This window comes from Mirounga angustirostris, unplaced genomic scaffold (genome assembly GCF_029215605.1).
Source record: "Mirounga angustirostris isolate CCGP_5_RB_7025 unplaced genomic scaffold, mMirAng1.0.hap1 SCAF_15, whole genome shotgun sequence".
NCBI classification, from domain to species: Eukaryota; Metazoa; Chordata; class Mammalia; order Carnivora; family Phocidae; genus Mirounga; species Mirounga angustirostris.
In genome coordinates this window covers 3,592,854-3,607,005 of record NW_026991723.1, presented here as the reverse complement: position 1 = coordinate 3,607,005, position 14,152 = coordinate 3,592,854, and the positions used below count along the sequence as shown (strand labels likewise).

At 49.2% G+C, this 14,152-nt stretch overlaps 1 protein-coding gene across 1 annotated transcript in view; it reads left to right on the top strand.

Moving 5' to 3' along the window:
• The first annotated feature begins 1,320 nt into the window (after positions 1–1,320).
• The window catches only part of DIRAS2 (DIRAS family GTPase 2), a 29,535-nt gene continuing 16,703 nt past the window's right edge, over positions 1,321–14,152 (top strand). Inside the window, exon 1 of the mRNA XM_064579182.1 lies at positions 1,321–1,416. The gene's annotated coding sequence lies outside the window, so the exon portion shown is untranslated. The remainder of the gene's footprint in view (positions 1,417–14,152) is intronic.

Below are 14,152 nucleotides of genomic sequence, written 5' to 3'. Positions count from 1 at the left end.
AACATCTCAATTTGTTAGCCTGCGCTAACCTTCGGATTCCAGAAATGGAGGTGGGCAATGCCCAGAACCCACCGTCAGTGTCCGTGCACCCTCCCCTGGGATGACTTTGTCCTGAAGGGGAGACCCAGATCGAGCAGCCACCCCGATTTCCTGCATCATTAACATAGGGGTAGATTTGCCTACAGTAGGTTTCAATGACTTTTTTCCCCATATTCCAGTGGCCTTAGCTTCTAGGTCAGGATTAGGGTGAACTAGTGGGACAAATACATTTTCTTGATTATAATTATCATTCTAAGTTAGATTTTAAAAACATCTATTTCCTGTGAATATCGGCAGGAATGTACTTTGGAAATGAACATCAAAGGACAGGGCAATTTGAAATTACCCAGAAATTCAAGCCAGGTTTAAACAGGTAAATGGGATTCTATAAGCTGAATCAAATTTAAAGAACAACAAAACACTGCCAAGTCTCTTGGAAAAATTGATATTAAAAAAAGAATGAGTGGGCGCCTGGGTGGCTCAGTCGTTGGGCGTCTGCCTTCGGCTCAGGTCATGATCCCAGGGTCCTGGGATCGAGTCCCACATCGGGCTCCCTGCTCGGCAGGAAGCCTGCTTCTCCCTCTTCCACTCCCCCTGCTTGTGTTCCTGCTCTCGCTATATCTCTCTCTGTCAAATAAATAAATAAAATCTTTAAAAAAAAATAAAAAAAAAGAATGAGTTATAATAGGGCAAAGAAATATTCCTCAAACCTGTAGTTTAAATTCAATATTCCATCAGTGTTACAGGCAAGTATTTAAAGCATGTTGGCACAGAATTGTCAGCCATAAATCTTATTTCTTGCTGATTCAACGGTTTCCCATCAATGCTTCTCAGACAAAAAGGTTTATCCGTATCAGACGATACACCTGGTTATTTCCCCCCAAACGCTAATGTGAAGCGACTCAGTGGAAAGGCAGTTCCAGCCCCAGATCGCCCATGGTGATTTTTGTCCCACGAGTCTATTAAGTGAGAATGTTTTAATCTGCACTGTGTGGGTGGCTATCGGCATGGCCCCATTCCACCTGCCTCCTCAATGAGCAGGTTTTTAATTTAGTATCTGGACACTGCAAGGAAAGCTCGGGCGGTTCGTAGTGATCCCAGGTGGTGATGGGAAGGGTCTAACGCCAAAGAATCTGGTGCGCTTCCAACGGAGTGACTTCAATTCATCGACTTCTCCGAAAATCCCAGTCCCGGCCATCTATTCCGGGAGCATGCGGTAGGTGGCACCTAAAAGCGCTTCGGAGGCGGGCAGGCGCCATTTGAGCAAGAGCAGCGAGCGCGGCGGCAGCCGGCGGGCTCGGAAGTCGCGGGCCGCGGAGCGCGCGAGCGAGCGAGCGAGGAGGGCCGAGGACGGCCGGGCCGGGCCGGGCGGCGCAGGTGCGGGCTGCGCGGGGCGCGCGGGCGCGGGGGCGCGGGGCGCGGGGCGCGGGCGCGGGCGCGCGCGGGGGGCGCGGGGCGCAGGTGCGGGCTGCGCGGGCGCGGGGCGCGGGCGCAGGTGCGGGCTGCGCGGGCGCGGGGCGCGGGCGCAGGTGCGGGCTGCGCGGGGCGCGCGGGGGGCGCGGGGCGCGCGGGGCGCGCAGGTGGCGGGGCGCGCGGCGGGCGGGCCGCTGACCGCCGCGTCACGGCGGCGGCGCGAGGGCGCGCGCCCCGCCTGCCTCGGGAGGAGCCCGCCGCCGCGCAGCCAGCGCGGTGCCCGGTGCAGGCGAGGCGAGCCCCGCAGCAGCTCCGGGCGCAGTTTGCGGCTCCCCAGGTAACGATCGCCGTCCTCCGCGTGGCTTCGCCGCGCCCGCGCTGGGGGCTCGACGGGCGGCCTGGCCATCCCCGAGCCCCGCGGAGCGCTTGCCGCCGCCTGGGGGGGCGAGTCCGCAGTCCGGCCGCGGGAGGTGGCCGGCGCGGGGAAGCGCGCCTCCGGATCCTCGTAGGGAGGGCGTGCGTCTTGGTCCCCTTGTGCGCAGCGTGCGCTTCGGGCGAGAGAGCCTGTCTCTTGCGCGGGACTTGGGATTCCTTCCGACACAGGAGTCAGTGTTTCAGAAGAGCCCGCGGTGCAGGTGCTTCTGTTGTGGGAGTTGATTGCATGGGTTTCAGGAGTCCTCGAAGATGTGGTTCGAGGTGAGGAAGATGCACAGCACGTTGACTGCTGTTTGCTCAGCGTGTTTTCGGACCACAGCGCAGCCCTTGGCGGGCTTGGCTGAGACTTGGCTATAAATTTCAGTTCTCCTCTTAAAAGATGTGTCTCACCATCGCTACATGTGTCTGCCCCCCCCCCCCCCGTTTCCCTGGGGTCAGGGCAGGGGTAGGAGAGGCGCCGGACCCCTTCTGTAGTTGTAAGAAGGTGGCTTCCCAAGATGACAGTGACTCCTGTCAGCTCCCCGGCTCCCTGCAAAGCACTGCTGGATGCTCGCCCCGAGTCCTCCGGCCGGCCGGCCGGCCGGAAAAATGCTGGTGTTCTCCTTTAAAAACCAATTCCCATTCTTGGGGGTTTGGGAGACTTTTAAACTGGAAGCTCGGTGCACCCCCGGTGCCCTCCATTGGCCGGTGAAATACAGCTTCGGGGTGGGATTCAGTCCTTGCAACTGTGCCGTGACCCTGCTCGCCTTCCCGGGCATTTATTCTGCGTCTCTGCCCGCATTAACTTTGGAACGACCCCCTTCCGAGCGAGAAGCTAGTCTTAGCATAGGAGACTTTTCCTGCTTTGAACTAAAAACCTATAAAATATTCTTTTTAAGGAAGATTTTTTTAGGTAACAATAAAAAGCTGGAGCATTTCACATTCCAGATCAGTGCAAATGCACTTCTTTTCCAGTGGCATTTGGATTTGAAGGAGTGGAGTGGGAGGGAGAGAAAAGGGGAGGGTAAAATTAGAATAAATTTAACATATTTGTGGGGGGATAATACTGTTTTTCGGGGGGGGGGGTCGTTGCCTGAAATTGCAAATTGTCAGCAGTTCTGTCTCTGGAAATGCAGGAGCCCAGCATTCCTGTGGGCTGAGGCCCTGGAAGACCCATAGTTGATCTCAGAGAAACGGGAGGGACGAGGCAGGGAAACATTTTCATCCCCTTTAACACATGGCGGTTAGTTTGCTAAAGGGGGAGATCGTCCCCAGTGGTGAGCACAGGGAAGGGAGCGGGGAGAGGTGACTGTCTCACAGCGCCCAGAATCGCTGCTTTCTCCTGAGCTACTTCTGCTACGGTTATTGCAGAAACCTCCAGAACCTCTTCTTGTAACAGATTTAATAGTTGTTCCGAAGGAGAGACTCAGAAAACACCCAAATTGAATTCGGAGTTGTGGGAGTGCCTTTGCGCTTGCGGCTGACAATCTGGCGTGCTCAGCAATCAGTGAATACTGTCTCGGCTCGCGTACCTGCATGTCTTACTGAGAAACTGGAACCTTTGAGAAATAACAAGGGTTCTTTGTGAAAAAGAGAGCGCATCTGTGACGGTAAACACATGTTCCTTCTTCTGCTTTTGTTGCCATGGTTGATATGTAATTAACCTATCGCTTTGGACAGCGTCGTCATTTCCCAGCCCCCCAAGATAAATGCAGTGAATTTTTGCACTAAAAAATTTGTTCGTTATAAAGAGGAGCATTTGGTGTTCTGGGGTGAGGAGATTGCCTGCAAACTGTTTTAAGTTAGAAAGGGCTCAGTGCTGACCTGTAACTTTCAATTCAGATAACCACTGTGTCCCATTCTCACCTGTAAGGTGGGTTAGATACCTATCTGTCTGTCTATCTATCTATCTATCTATCTATCTATCTATCTATCTATCTATCTGATTTGGCTACTTACAATGGACACATGTCTCTTTAAAGACACAAGTGATTTCTAGAACATTGTTTTTGGTTATGATTTATCTAGGAAAATACCTGCTCTTAATCAAAAGGGAAGGTGATGATTGTCATACTGTCACGATTGCTAATGTTGTTTTACAAGTTAAATTTACACATGCATGTGCAAGTAAGGATTAACCTGAAGTTGTTTGATTGACTTCAAGTTAGGCTTCAGTTTTTGTTTTATTATGAGTCTTGTAAGTTTCTCTTCCTTCACCAGGTAAGGATTCTTCAAAGTGCTCAGAGCAGGTGCTCTCCCATCCTCTCTTGCTTTGCTCTCACCATTTGCAAATTCAGGAAAGAAAGGTTCCTTATAGCTCTGTCCTTAATGCAGTTAAGTGCTTTCTTATAAATCAGTGCTGTCCAAAATAAATAAAGTGGGTGAGCCACATGCATAAATTAAAATGTCCAAGGAATCCCATTACAAAAGTAAAAATAAACAGGTGTAATTAATTTTAATGTATTTTCTTTAACCCAGTCTATCAAAAGTGACATTTTAAAGATGTAATTGATACAAAATACTGATAAGATATTTTACAAGTGTTTGTTTTTGTTTTTTTGGGTTTTTTTCATCCTAAGTCTTACACTTAGGGAACATCTCAATTTGGATTAGCTACATTTTAAGTAGCCCATGTAGCTAGTGGTTATTGTATTGGCCAGCACGGATATGGGATGTGAACCTTTTGACAAAGCAATTTAAAAGCTGAAAGGTTAGAAGCCATTAAACGATTAAATTGAACCAAACAAACACTATCAAAAATAAATATACAGATAATCTCAAATTATTATAAGACCAGTGTCCTACCTTTCCCTACCATTAGCTTGTTGTGCGATCTTGAAACCTGTTTTTTGCTTCTTTATCAGTAAAACAGGAGGATTGGATCAAATAACTGGTCGGGTCAGATACCTTGAGTCAAATACCTGGTTCTCTGAAAATTAACCAGTAGATAGACTTGTGGATTCAACCCACTTGCAACCTAGGGATCTGTTGTAGCAGAAACAAAAGAAGCCGACATAGTGGTGGGTGTTGCCATTTTGCACAAGTACTGTTTGCTTCTGTCTAATCCCTGATGGCAGATGTCAGCCACTGAGTCCCCATGTCCCATTGGAGGTCATTCAGTTTTCACGTTTAAATTCCTTTACTGGGCAGGTAACAGCAAATCCATTGTAAAATCAATAAACAGCGAGTGAGCATGTATTTACTGCATGATTGAATATGCTTCATGGGTCTTTTCAAATTACCCTTTACTGGTATGTGTATGCATTTTCGATGTTTCTATCCATTTTAACACCAGTAAGGCAAGTTTGGTGAAATGCAACCCTTTATGATTGACTGACCCATGAATACTGACTTCTTGATGCCCAGAAATGAGTGACCTTAATGAAAAGATGTCAGTTTCTTCACCCCGCCCCTGGATGGACTTGGTGATCGGTGATCAATGGGTGATGGAGGGGCGGGGGGCAGGGGGGGGAGGCATTTCTATCACATGGCTGGCTGTCTCAGAACCAGGATAGGAGGTTTAAAGAGAGCAGCATCTTGTATGAGAGGAATTTGTGCAGTATTGTTCTAAAGCTAATTAATGTCTGGAAAGTGATTGTTTTTCTGAAGTAAGAGAATACAGAGACTGTCCATTAGGGCTTCCCCCACCTCTCCTCCTTCCACTTCTGAAGCTGGGCTCCAGAAGGTCCATGTGCTCATGAGAGCTCAGACAGAGGAGCCCCTGGAGGGGGGACACTTTATTCCCTCTGTCATCTTCACCCTCCGTTTGTCTTATTGCAGCACCCCTGTGACTTTCAATGTGGAATTCATCTTCCGCTGATACTGGGCAAGGGGGTGGGTAATGATCAGCATCCAGGTCTCTGCATCCAGAGCGAAGCCAGCAGCTCACCCAGCTTTACCACAGCGAAAATCCAGCTCAATGGCATTTTCCCTTTTGTATGAACTTGGACATGTCTTCTTAACTGTGCTATCCAGCTGTCACCGCCACCTGCCGGCACACATGTGTTCATAAGATCAGTGGGCTATCTCACTGCCCCCCTGCTTGTGAGATAACCCCTGGGATTTACAGAAAGCTGTCTGTGGAACAGTCCCCAGACACTGAGGATACTACAGACCCGTTTGCCTTTCTGTCTTCTCACTCATTAGCTATCACTTGATAACCTATCTGTCTTTGACTAGCTACCGTTGTATTCACACCCGATGGTAATGCTGGTTCCTTACTATTGAAGGCTCAGCATGCCTGCTAAATATGTCAGTACCTACCTTTCCGTTCCATCAGATCTTGGCAAGGAACTATTTCTGGCGACTGAGTCAGAAAACATACATGGCCGTCTGTGATTAGCTGCCTAACATGGCTGTTGCATTTTTAAAGCAAATATGAGACCATTCTGGAAGTGGCTTGGCAATATTACATGTTCTTAGAAAAAACTTCCCTCCTTGCCATTCTAGTGTCCTGAGCTCCTGGTTCCATTGTTGCTGATTTGGATTGGCTTGGACGCCTTCCTGGGTTTGCTAAGCCTCAGCTGAAATGCGGGTTCTGCCATTTCCTAGCTGCGCATCGACCGCTGTTCCTTTGACCCTCTGGAGGCTCGGGTCCCGCATCTGAACATCGGGGCTATGAATGCCTAAATCAGAGGTGTTTTCAAGATGCAGCTTGCTAGACCTCTGTGCACCTGCTGGAGGGTCAGGATTCCCGGGCTGCTTTGGTGGGTGGTTGTTACCTGATCAGCGTTGTAACGGTTCTGCCCTTTCGCCGGGTCAGCTTCGTTCTTCTGTGCAGCCTGGTGTGGAGCTCGCACTCTGACATTGCACCTTGCTTCTTCTAACTCACCTGGTATACACACTCTCCAATTAATCTTAAAGATTGTATTTTTTTTTCCTTTATATCTTGCCCTTTGAGCCGGGCCCCCAGGGACTCCCTGTTTTGATTCTGGTTAGGTCCATGTTCCTCCTTTTGCCAACTCTTTCCTTCTGTTCCTTGGCTGAGCTCATCTCCCCACAGGCAGTCCCACCTATGTCACTGAATTCATGTGGTTTTGCATCTGTTAAGAATATCCCCTGCTTGGGGCGCCTGGGTGGCTCAGTCATTAAGTGTCTGCCTTCGGCTCAGGTCATGATCCCAGGGTCCTGGGATCGAGCCCCGCATCGGGCTCCCTGCTCCGCAGAAAGCCTGCTTCTCCCTCCCCCACTCCCTCTGCTTGTGTTCCCTCTGTCGCTGTGTCTCTCTTTGTCAAATAAATAAATAAAATCTTAAAAAAAAAAAAAAAGAATATCCCCTGCTTGACATTTTTGTCGCTCTAGTCTCTCTATCTCTGTAAGGCTTCTGGGGGTCCTGGTGCTGACTGGAAGCCTGCGGAGGACAGGTGATGCTAAGGACTGTCCAGTATCACCTGTCATTGGATTCCAGACACATTGGTAGCCACAGACTCTTATGGCATGTTTTGCTGATCTGCTTGGTAACTGTAGAGTAGACACACATAAATATTGATCAGTGGTTCACAGCACCTGACTCCATGCCCTTGCCTTTACTCATCCCATCAGCTCCTGACCTCCGATGCTCTTCTTCGATCACCAAGAGGATTGGCCCCACATTCAGCGTCTGTCCTCATGGTGCGTTCAAATGTCACCCGGGAGACCTCTGTCTTTCCCTCCTCTCCTCTGGAGGTCCACCTGATGGTGACAGTCGCAGAGGAATCTGCTCAGTCCTGGGAGCTCTGCCCCCTCCTGAGGGCGTGGGTGTCCCCTCTCCGGCCACAGCATCCTGTCCTAGCAGCACACTTGCTCAGTGCACTTGTTCTACTGCTGTCCCAGAGCTGACATTTCATCCTGCTGGTCTCATCGGCTGTTACCTTCCTACTGGTGTTCATACATCTTCATGTCTGTGTATCCTTAAATTAATCGAAACCAAACTGGGTACCATTCGGCCACCAATGCGCAAGTGTCCCCGTTTCACAGCCAGGGTCTCAGGAAATGTTCCTGGGCAGCACCTTGTGCTCCATCAGAACCGCTCTTGCTGGGCTCACCAGGGACTCTCCTCCCTTCCCAGTTCCTACTCCCAGTTCACACTGTGCAGCCCCCTCTTCTTTGAAGGCCCTGCCCTCCTTGGCTTCCAGGACGTGGCCCTTCCATACAGCCGCTCCCACCCCCCGATGCTCCTCGTGATGCTTTGCAGACCCGCTGCCTGCCCCCGCGTTCGGTGCTGGAGTCCTCTGCTGTTTCCTCGTGGGTCTCACAAGCCGTCTGGTCCGCACTGGGCTTCAGTCCCTACATCAGTGTGCCTCCCAGACGCGCACCGGGGTCCGGGCGCTGGACGCATCACCCACCTGCCCACCCGCCGTGAGCCTCATCGGGCCCAAACACACTCGCAGCTCACGACCTCCCCCTACAGCCCTTTGCCCAGCATGCTCTCAGGAGAGGGTCTGGTCCCGTCCCTCCGGTTCTGCCACTTGGAAACCTTGCCAGTTCCTTGACGCTTTACTTCCCTTCGCTCCCCATCTGAACTCCTTCCCCGACCAACCACCACCAATTCCGGTCGGTGTCACCCTACCTGTATGCTGTCTTCCCTGCCGCCTTTCTGGTCTAAGCCGCCTGGGTTTGGGCCCGATTTATTGTACAGGCTTCTTGTCCACTTTCTCCGGTGGAGCCGGGCCCCTTCAGCGGCTGTACGCTGCGGTCTGGAAACACATGTGGCCGTGACCTTGCCTCCTGGCCCAGCCTCACCTCACGTGGCTTCCCTCCTGCGGCCTCTGTGGTCAGGGCACCCCGCTTCTGATATTTGGAAGCCTCAAGATAGGTTGCTGCAAGTGCATGGAGAGCTCTCCCCACGCGGGGCCTGCACAGGGTGGTGGTCTGCGTTGTGGACGCACTCCCACAGCGGAGGGCCGGGGAGACGCCTCGCCAGCCGGGCCTCGCCCTGTCGTTGACATAGTGGCCGGCTTCGCACCACTCTGTTCCTACAGCCTGGGAGCCGCGTCTGAGGTGTGGCCCAGCCCACCAGGGTGCACATCACGACCACGGGTGCATGGCCACCTAGAGAGGCCCCCCCCAGATCTCTGTTCACGTGGCTCTTGGCCCAGCCACCTTGCTGAGCCTGGCCTTCCCGGTCTGTTCATTACAAGTAAAACATAGGTTCATTCATTCACGCTCCGAGCAGATTCATACTGAATGCCTCCTGTGGGCCAGGCAGTGTTCAAGCCCTGGGCACACAGAGTGAATGAACAGATAACAGCCCTCGTGGAGCTTAGGGGATAGTGGAGGTAAACACGAATTTTAAAAAGGTAAATTACGTAGTATGTCAAAAAGGCGTACGTGCTATGGGGGCAAATAAGGCAGGAAGAGGTTATAGACGGTCAGGGCTGAGGTCATGCAGTGAGAAAGGATGGTCACGGGAGTCTTGTTGAGAAGGGGACATTTGAATATAGGTCTGCAGAAGGTGAGAGGGGAAGAGTGGTCCATGGAGAGGGAGTGCCAGTGCAAAGGTCCTGGGGCAAGGGCATGGCAGCTGTTCTCCGAGGAGCAACGAGGAGGCATGTGGCTGGAGGGAGCTAGGGGAAGCTCGGGAGGAGGTGAGGGTGAGGGTGGGGGGTGAGCCCATCAGCCGCTATTCTCTGAGACAGCGTAGCCAGTGGAAGGTTTTGAGAATGGGGGAGACAAGGTCTCGTGCCTTCCGGGAGTTGATGAGAGGAGCTTGAGGCTGAAGCCCACTTTCTGCTTAGGAGGTGCCTGCAGGGACCTGGCTGAGGGTCATGGGAAGCGTGTGGGAGCAACGGGAAGGGTGATCCATGGTGCGGTCTGGCCGTGTTCAGGGGAGACCACCGCCGCGCTCTGTGAGGGACTGGGCGTGAGGCGCAGGCGATCGGGGGGTTCGGGAGGGCTCTGAGGGCTCAGGCCTGGACAGCTGGAAGGGAGTGTTGCCATCCGCCACGACGAGGGAGCCGATGACGGGTGGCGCAGTTGTGCACACGTTATTCTGGGATGTCTCCAAGGCATCCGAGCGGAGAGGCCCAGCAGGGAGAGGGCACATAAGTCTGTAGCTTAAGGCAGAGGCCTGGCCATGGGTACCGCATGGGGCGTGCTGGCGTATGGTTGGCATTTGTAGTCATGGACCCAGAGGGTGAGCTGAGCTGGATGGCACTGACCACCTGCCTGCCACCACCCGGGTCCAAGCCGGGACCTCCTGACTGTCTCCTGCTTCCACCCTGCCCCCTGAGTCCTCAAGAAGGCCCCACGCAGCAGGGTGAGACCGTCCCTCCTCTCCTAAAAACCCTCAGTGGCCAGTGTGCTTCCCACGGTCAAAGCTGTCTCCCCAACCATCGCCGGCCCATCACTTGCTGACCTCATTGACCTTTCCCCCTGTCTCCCTCCCTGCATTCTGGAATCCTCCGTGGTCCTAAAACAGGTCATGCTGGTATCTGTGCTTCCACCTGATGCTCTCTCTGCTGGGGAGCTCTTCCCCCAAGTATCCAGACTTCACACCGTCGCCTCTCGCAAATCTTTGCTCAGATGGCAACTTTCCAGGGAGCCGTTCTCTGGCCTCTGTTCCCCTCTGACATCCACGGCACAAATGCATCCACACCCATGGGAATCCTTCATCTGGAAGACCTCTAAAATGATAGAAAAAAGTCTGATTTTCAAATTTTTAACTGTGCATATAGGAGAGCTGTTTAGGGACACATTTGCATTACTTCTGACCAAGTCATGTCATAGCAGAAGCATTTTTTTCCCCAGTTGTTATCAAGAAATAATTGACATACATCACTGTATATGCTTAAGGCACACAGCATGGCGGTTTGATGTACATACATTGTGAAATGAGTACTCCAGTAGGTTCATCTAATATCCATTTCCTCATACAAATATAGTGAAAAGAAAGAAAAAAGTTTTTGTTTTTTTTTTAAAGATTTTATTTATTTATTTGACAGAGAGACACAGCGAGAGAGGGGAACACAAGCAGGGGGAGTGGGAGAGGGAGAAGCAGGCTCCTGGCTGAGCAGGGAGCCCGATGCGGGGCTCGATCCCAGGACTCTGGGATCATGACCTGAGCTGAAGGCAGACGCTTAACGACTGAGCCACCCAGGTGCCCCAGAAAAAAAGTTTTTATTTTATTTTATTTTATTTTTTAATTTTTTTATTTATTTTATTTTTTTTATTCTTATGTTAATCCCCATACATTACATCATTAGTTTTAGATGAAGTGTTCCATGATTCATTGTTTGTGCATAACACCCAGTGCTCCATGCAGAATGTGCCCTCCTCAATACCCACCACCAGGCTAACCCATCCTCCCACCCCCCTCCCCTCTAGGACCCTCAGTTTGTTTTTCAGAGTCCATCGTCTCTCATGGTTCGTCTACCCCTCCGATTTCCCCTGCTTCATTCTTCCCCTCCCGCTACCTTCTTCTTCTTCTTTTTTTTTTTTGGAAAAAAGTTTTTAAAGAAAAAAATCTTTCCCTTGGGATGAGAATTCTGGATTTATACCCTTACGTGCGTTCCTGAGGATCCCAGACCAGTGTTGGTTCTAGTCAGCATGCTGCACATTGCAGCCCTATGACTCATGTATCTTATAACTTAGAAGTTTCTTTGTTTTGACCACCTTCCTCCCATTTTCCCTTTCCCACCCTGTGCCTCTGGTAACCACACGTCCGATCTCTTTTTCAGTGAGTTTGAAATGGGTTTGTGTTTGTGTGTTTTCGATTTCACATGTAAGTGGAATCATATAGTATCCGTCTCTGTCTGACTTATCTCACTTAGAATCATGCCTTCAATGTCCATCCATGTTTTTGCAAATGGTAAGGGTTCCTTGTTTTTGTTTTTTTTTAATGCCTGCATCATACTCTGTTGTATAAATATACACGACTTCTTCATGCACTCATTCATCAGTGGACACTAAGGTTGTTTCTGTGCCTTGGCTATTGTAAATAATGCTGCAATGAAGATTCATTTTTTTTAGAATACTTGATAGTGTATAGAAATGCTAATGATTTTTTTTTTAAGATTTCATTTATTTATTTGACAGAGAGAGATAGCGAGAGCAGGAACACAAGCAGGGAGGGGGGCGGTGGGAGAGGGAGAAACAGGCTTCCTGCCGAGCAGGGAGCCCGATGTGGGACTCGATCCCAGGACCCTGGGATCATGACCCGAGCCCAAGGCAGACGCTTAACGACTGAGCCACCCAGGCACCCAAGAAATGCTGATGATTTTTATGTTAGTTTCATATCCTGCAACTTTGTGAAATTCGTTGATTAGATCTAACCGTGTTTTGGTAGAGTCCTTAGGATTTTCTCTATATAAAATCATGTTATCTTCAAATTAGAGACAATTTTATTTCTTCCTTTCCAATTCAAATGTATTTTGTTTCTTTTCTTGCCTGATTGCTCTGGCTACAACTTCTAGTACCATACCGAGTAGGAGTGGTGTCAGTGGGCACTCTTGTCTTGTTCCTGATCTTAGAGGAAAAGCTTTCAACCTTTCTCCATTAAGTGTGATGTTAGTGGTGGGCTTGTCATATATGGTCTTGTTATGGTGAGATATGTTTCTTCTATGCCTAATTTGTTGAGTGCTTTTATCATGAGTGGATGTTGAATTTTGTCAAATGCTTTTCCTGCATCTATTGAGATGATCATATGGTTATTTTCTTTCATTCTGTTAATGTGATCTATCACATGGATTGATTTGCATATGTTGAACCATCTTTGTGTCCCAGGGATAAATCGCACTTGATTAAGGTGAACGATCCTTACGATGTGCCACCGAAATCAGTTTGCTAGTATTTTATTGAGAGTTTTTTCATCTAAACTCATCAGGGATATTGGTCTGTTGTTTACTTTTCTAGTAGCATCCTTTTCTGGTTTTGGTGTCAGGATAATGCTGGCCTCATAGAATGAGTTTGAGCGTTCCCTCCTTTTCATTTTTTTCAAAGAGTTTGAGAAGGACTGGTGTCAATTCTCCTTGAAATTCATTAGTGAAGCCATCTGGTCTGGGCTTTTCTTCACTGGGAGATTTTCCATCCCCTTACTAGTAATTGATTTGTTCAGATTTTCTGTTCATAGATTCCTAGTGGTAAGCCCCAGAGATTCCCCTGCAGGTCCCATGGTGTGAATTAGAGTAGGGGCTCCCACAAAGTGACCCACAGTGCTGGGGCTGGCTGGTTGTCCCTCCTGGGTTCTCCCCCCCCCCCCGAAGGAACCAGAGGCTCAGGGGAGACCTGTCCTTGTGGCACTGTGCTGGCCTGGGGAGAGGGCAAGGTGGGCAGCGTGGAGCTGCTCCCCTAACAGGGTCTGTCTTGGGCTCTGGGGTGCAGGGGGTGTTCCAGCCTCACCCCCATGTTCTAGGATTCTCCCAGTGGTGTCTGGTTCTTGACAAGATGTTAGTTGCCCTTGCCAGGGGGAGAAAAGTCAGGAACGACCTAAGTCACCAACTCAGTGATGCCTACGTGACTCTCCTAGAAGCGTTTTTATGCATCTCTCTTCAAACTGCTCTCTCCATAGGACAGTTATCTTCCCAAAGGAGGGACTGTGTCTCTCTCACGTTTATAATTCCATCTTTATATTAGAGAGACAGAGGAAGTATGCTTAGTTTTGTAAAATATCTGCTAGATGGCCTACTACTCGAAGCCATCTGTCATACAGAAAATGACAATGAATTTAGAACAATTGCTTTTTGTATAAAAGATAAAACGCATGCCTTGCCTTTTAGTTCTGCAACACTTACATAGTCCTTGCTACAAGGTTAATTAGTAAGCCATCCTGCAGTAGACAGTATTTTTGTGGTTGCTTCTTCTCTCCTTATAAAGTGTGTTAAAGAATTTCTGTATCTTAAAGGTTTTATTTTTGTATAATACATATTATTATATATTATTTATATATTTTTATATATTAAAAATCCTTGCCTTATATATTATACATATTCTTACCTCTTATATAAAAATACCTATTTTATATTAAAAAACACCAGTTGGAGATAAGTACATAGAAAAGAATGAAACTGGACCACTTATACCATATACAAGAATGAACTCAAAGAGATAAAAGACTTAAATGTGAGACCTGAAACCATAAAACTCCTAAAAGAAAACACGAGCAGTAATCTCTTGGACATTGGCCTTGGCACCATATTTATGGACATGTCTTCTCAGGCAAGGGAAACAAAAGCAAACATAAACTATTGGGACTACACCAAAATAAAAAGGTTTTTCACAGCAAAGGAAACCATCAACCAAATAAAAAGGCAACCTAGTGAATGGGAGAAGATACTTGCAAATGATATATCAAATAAGGGGTTAATATTCA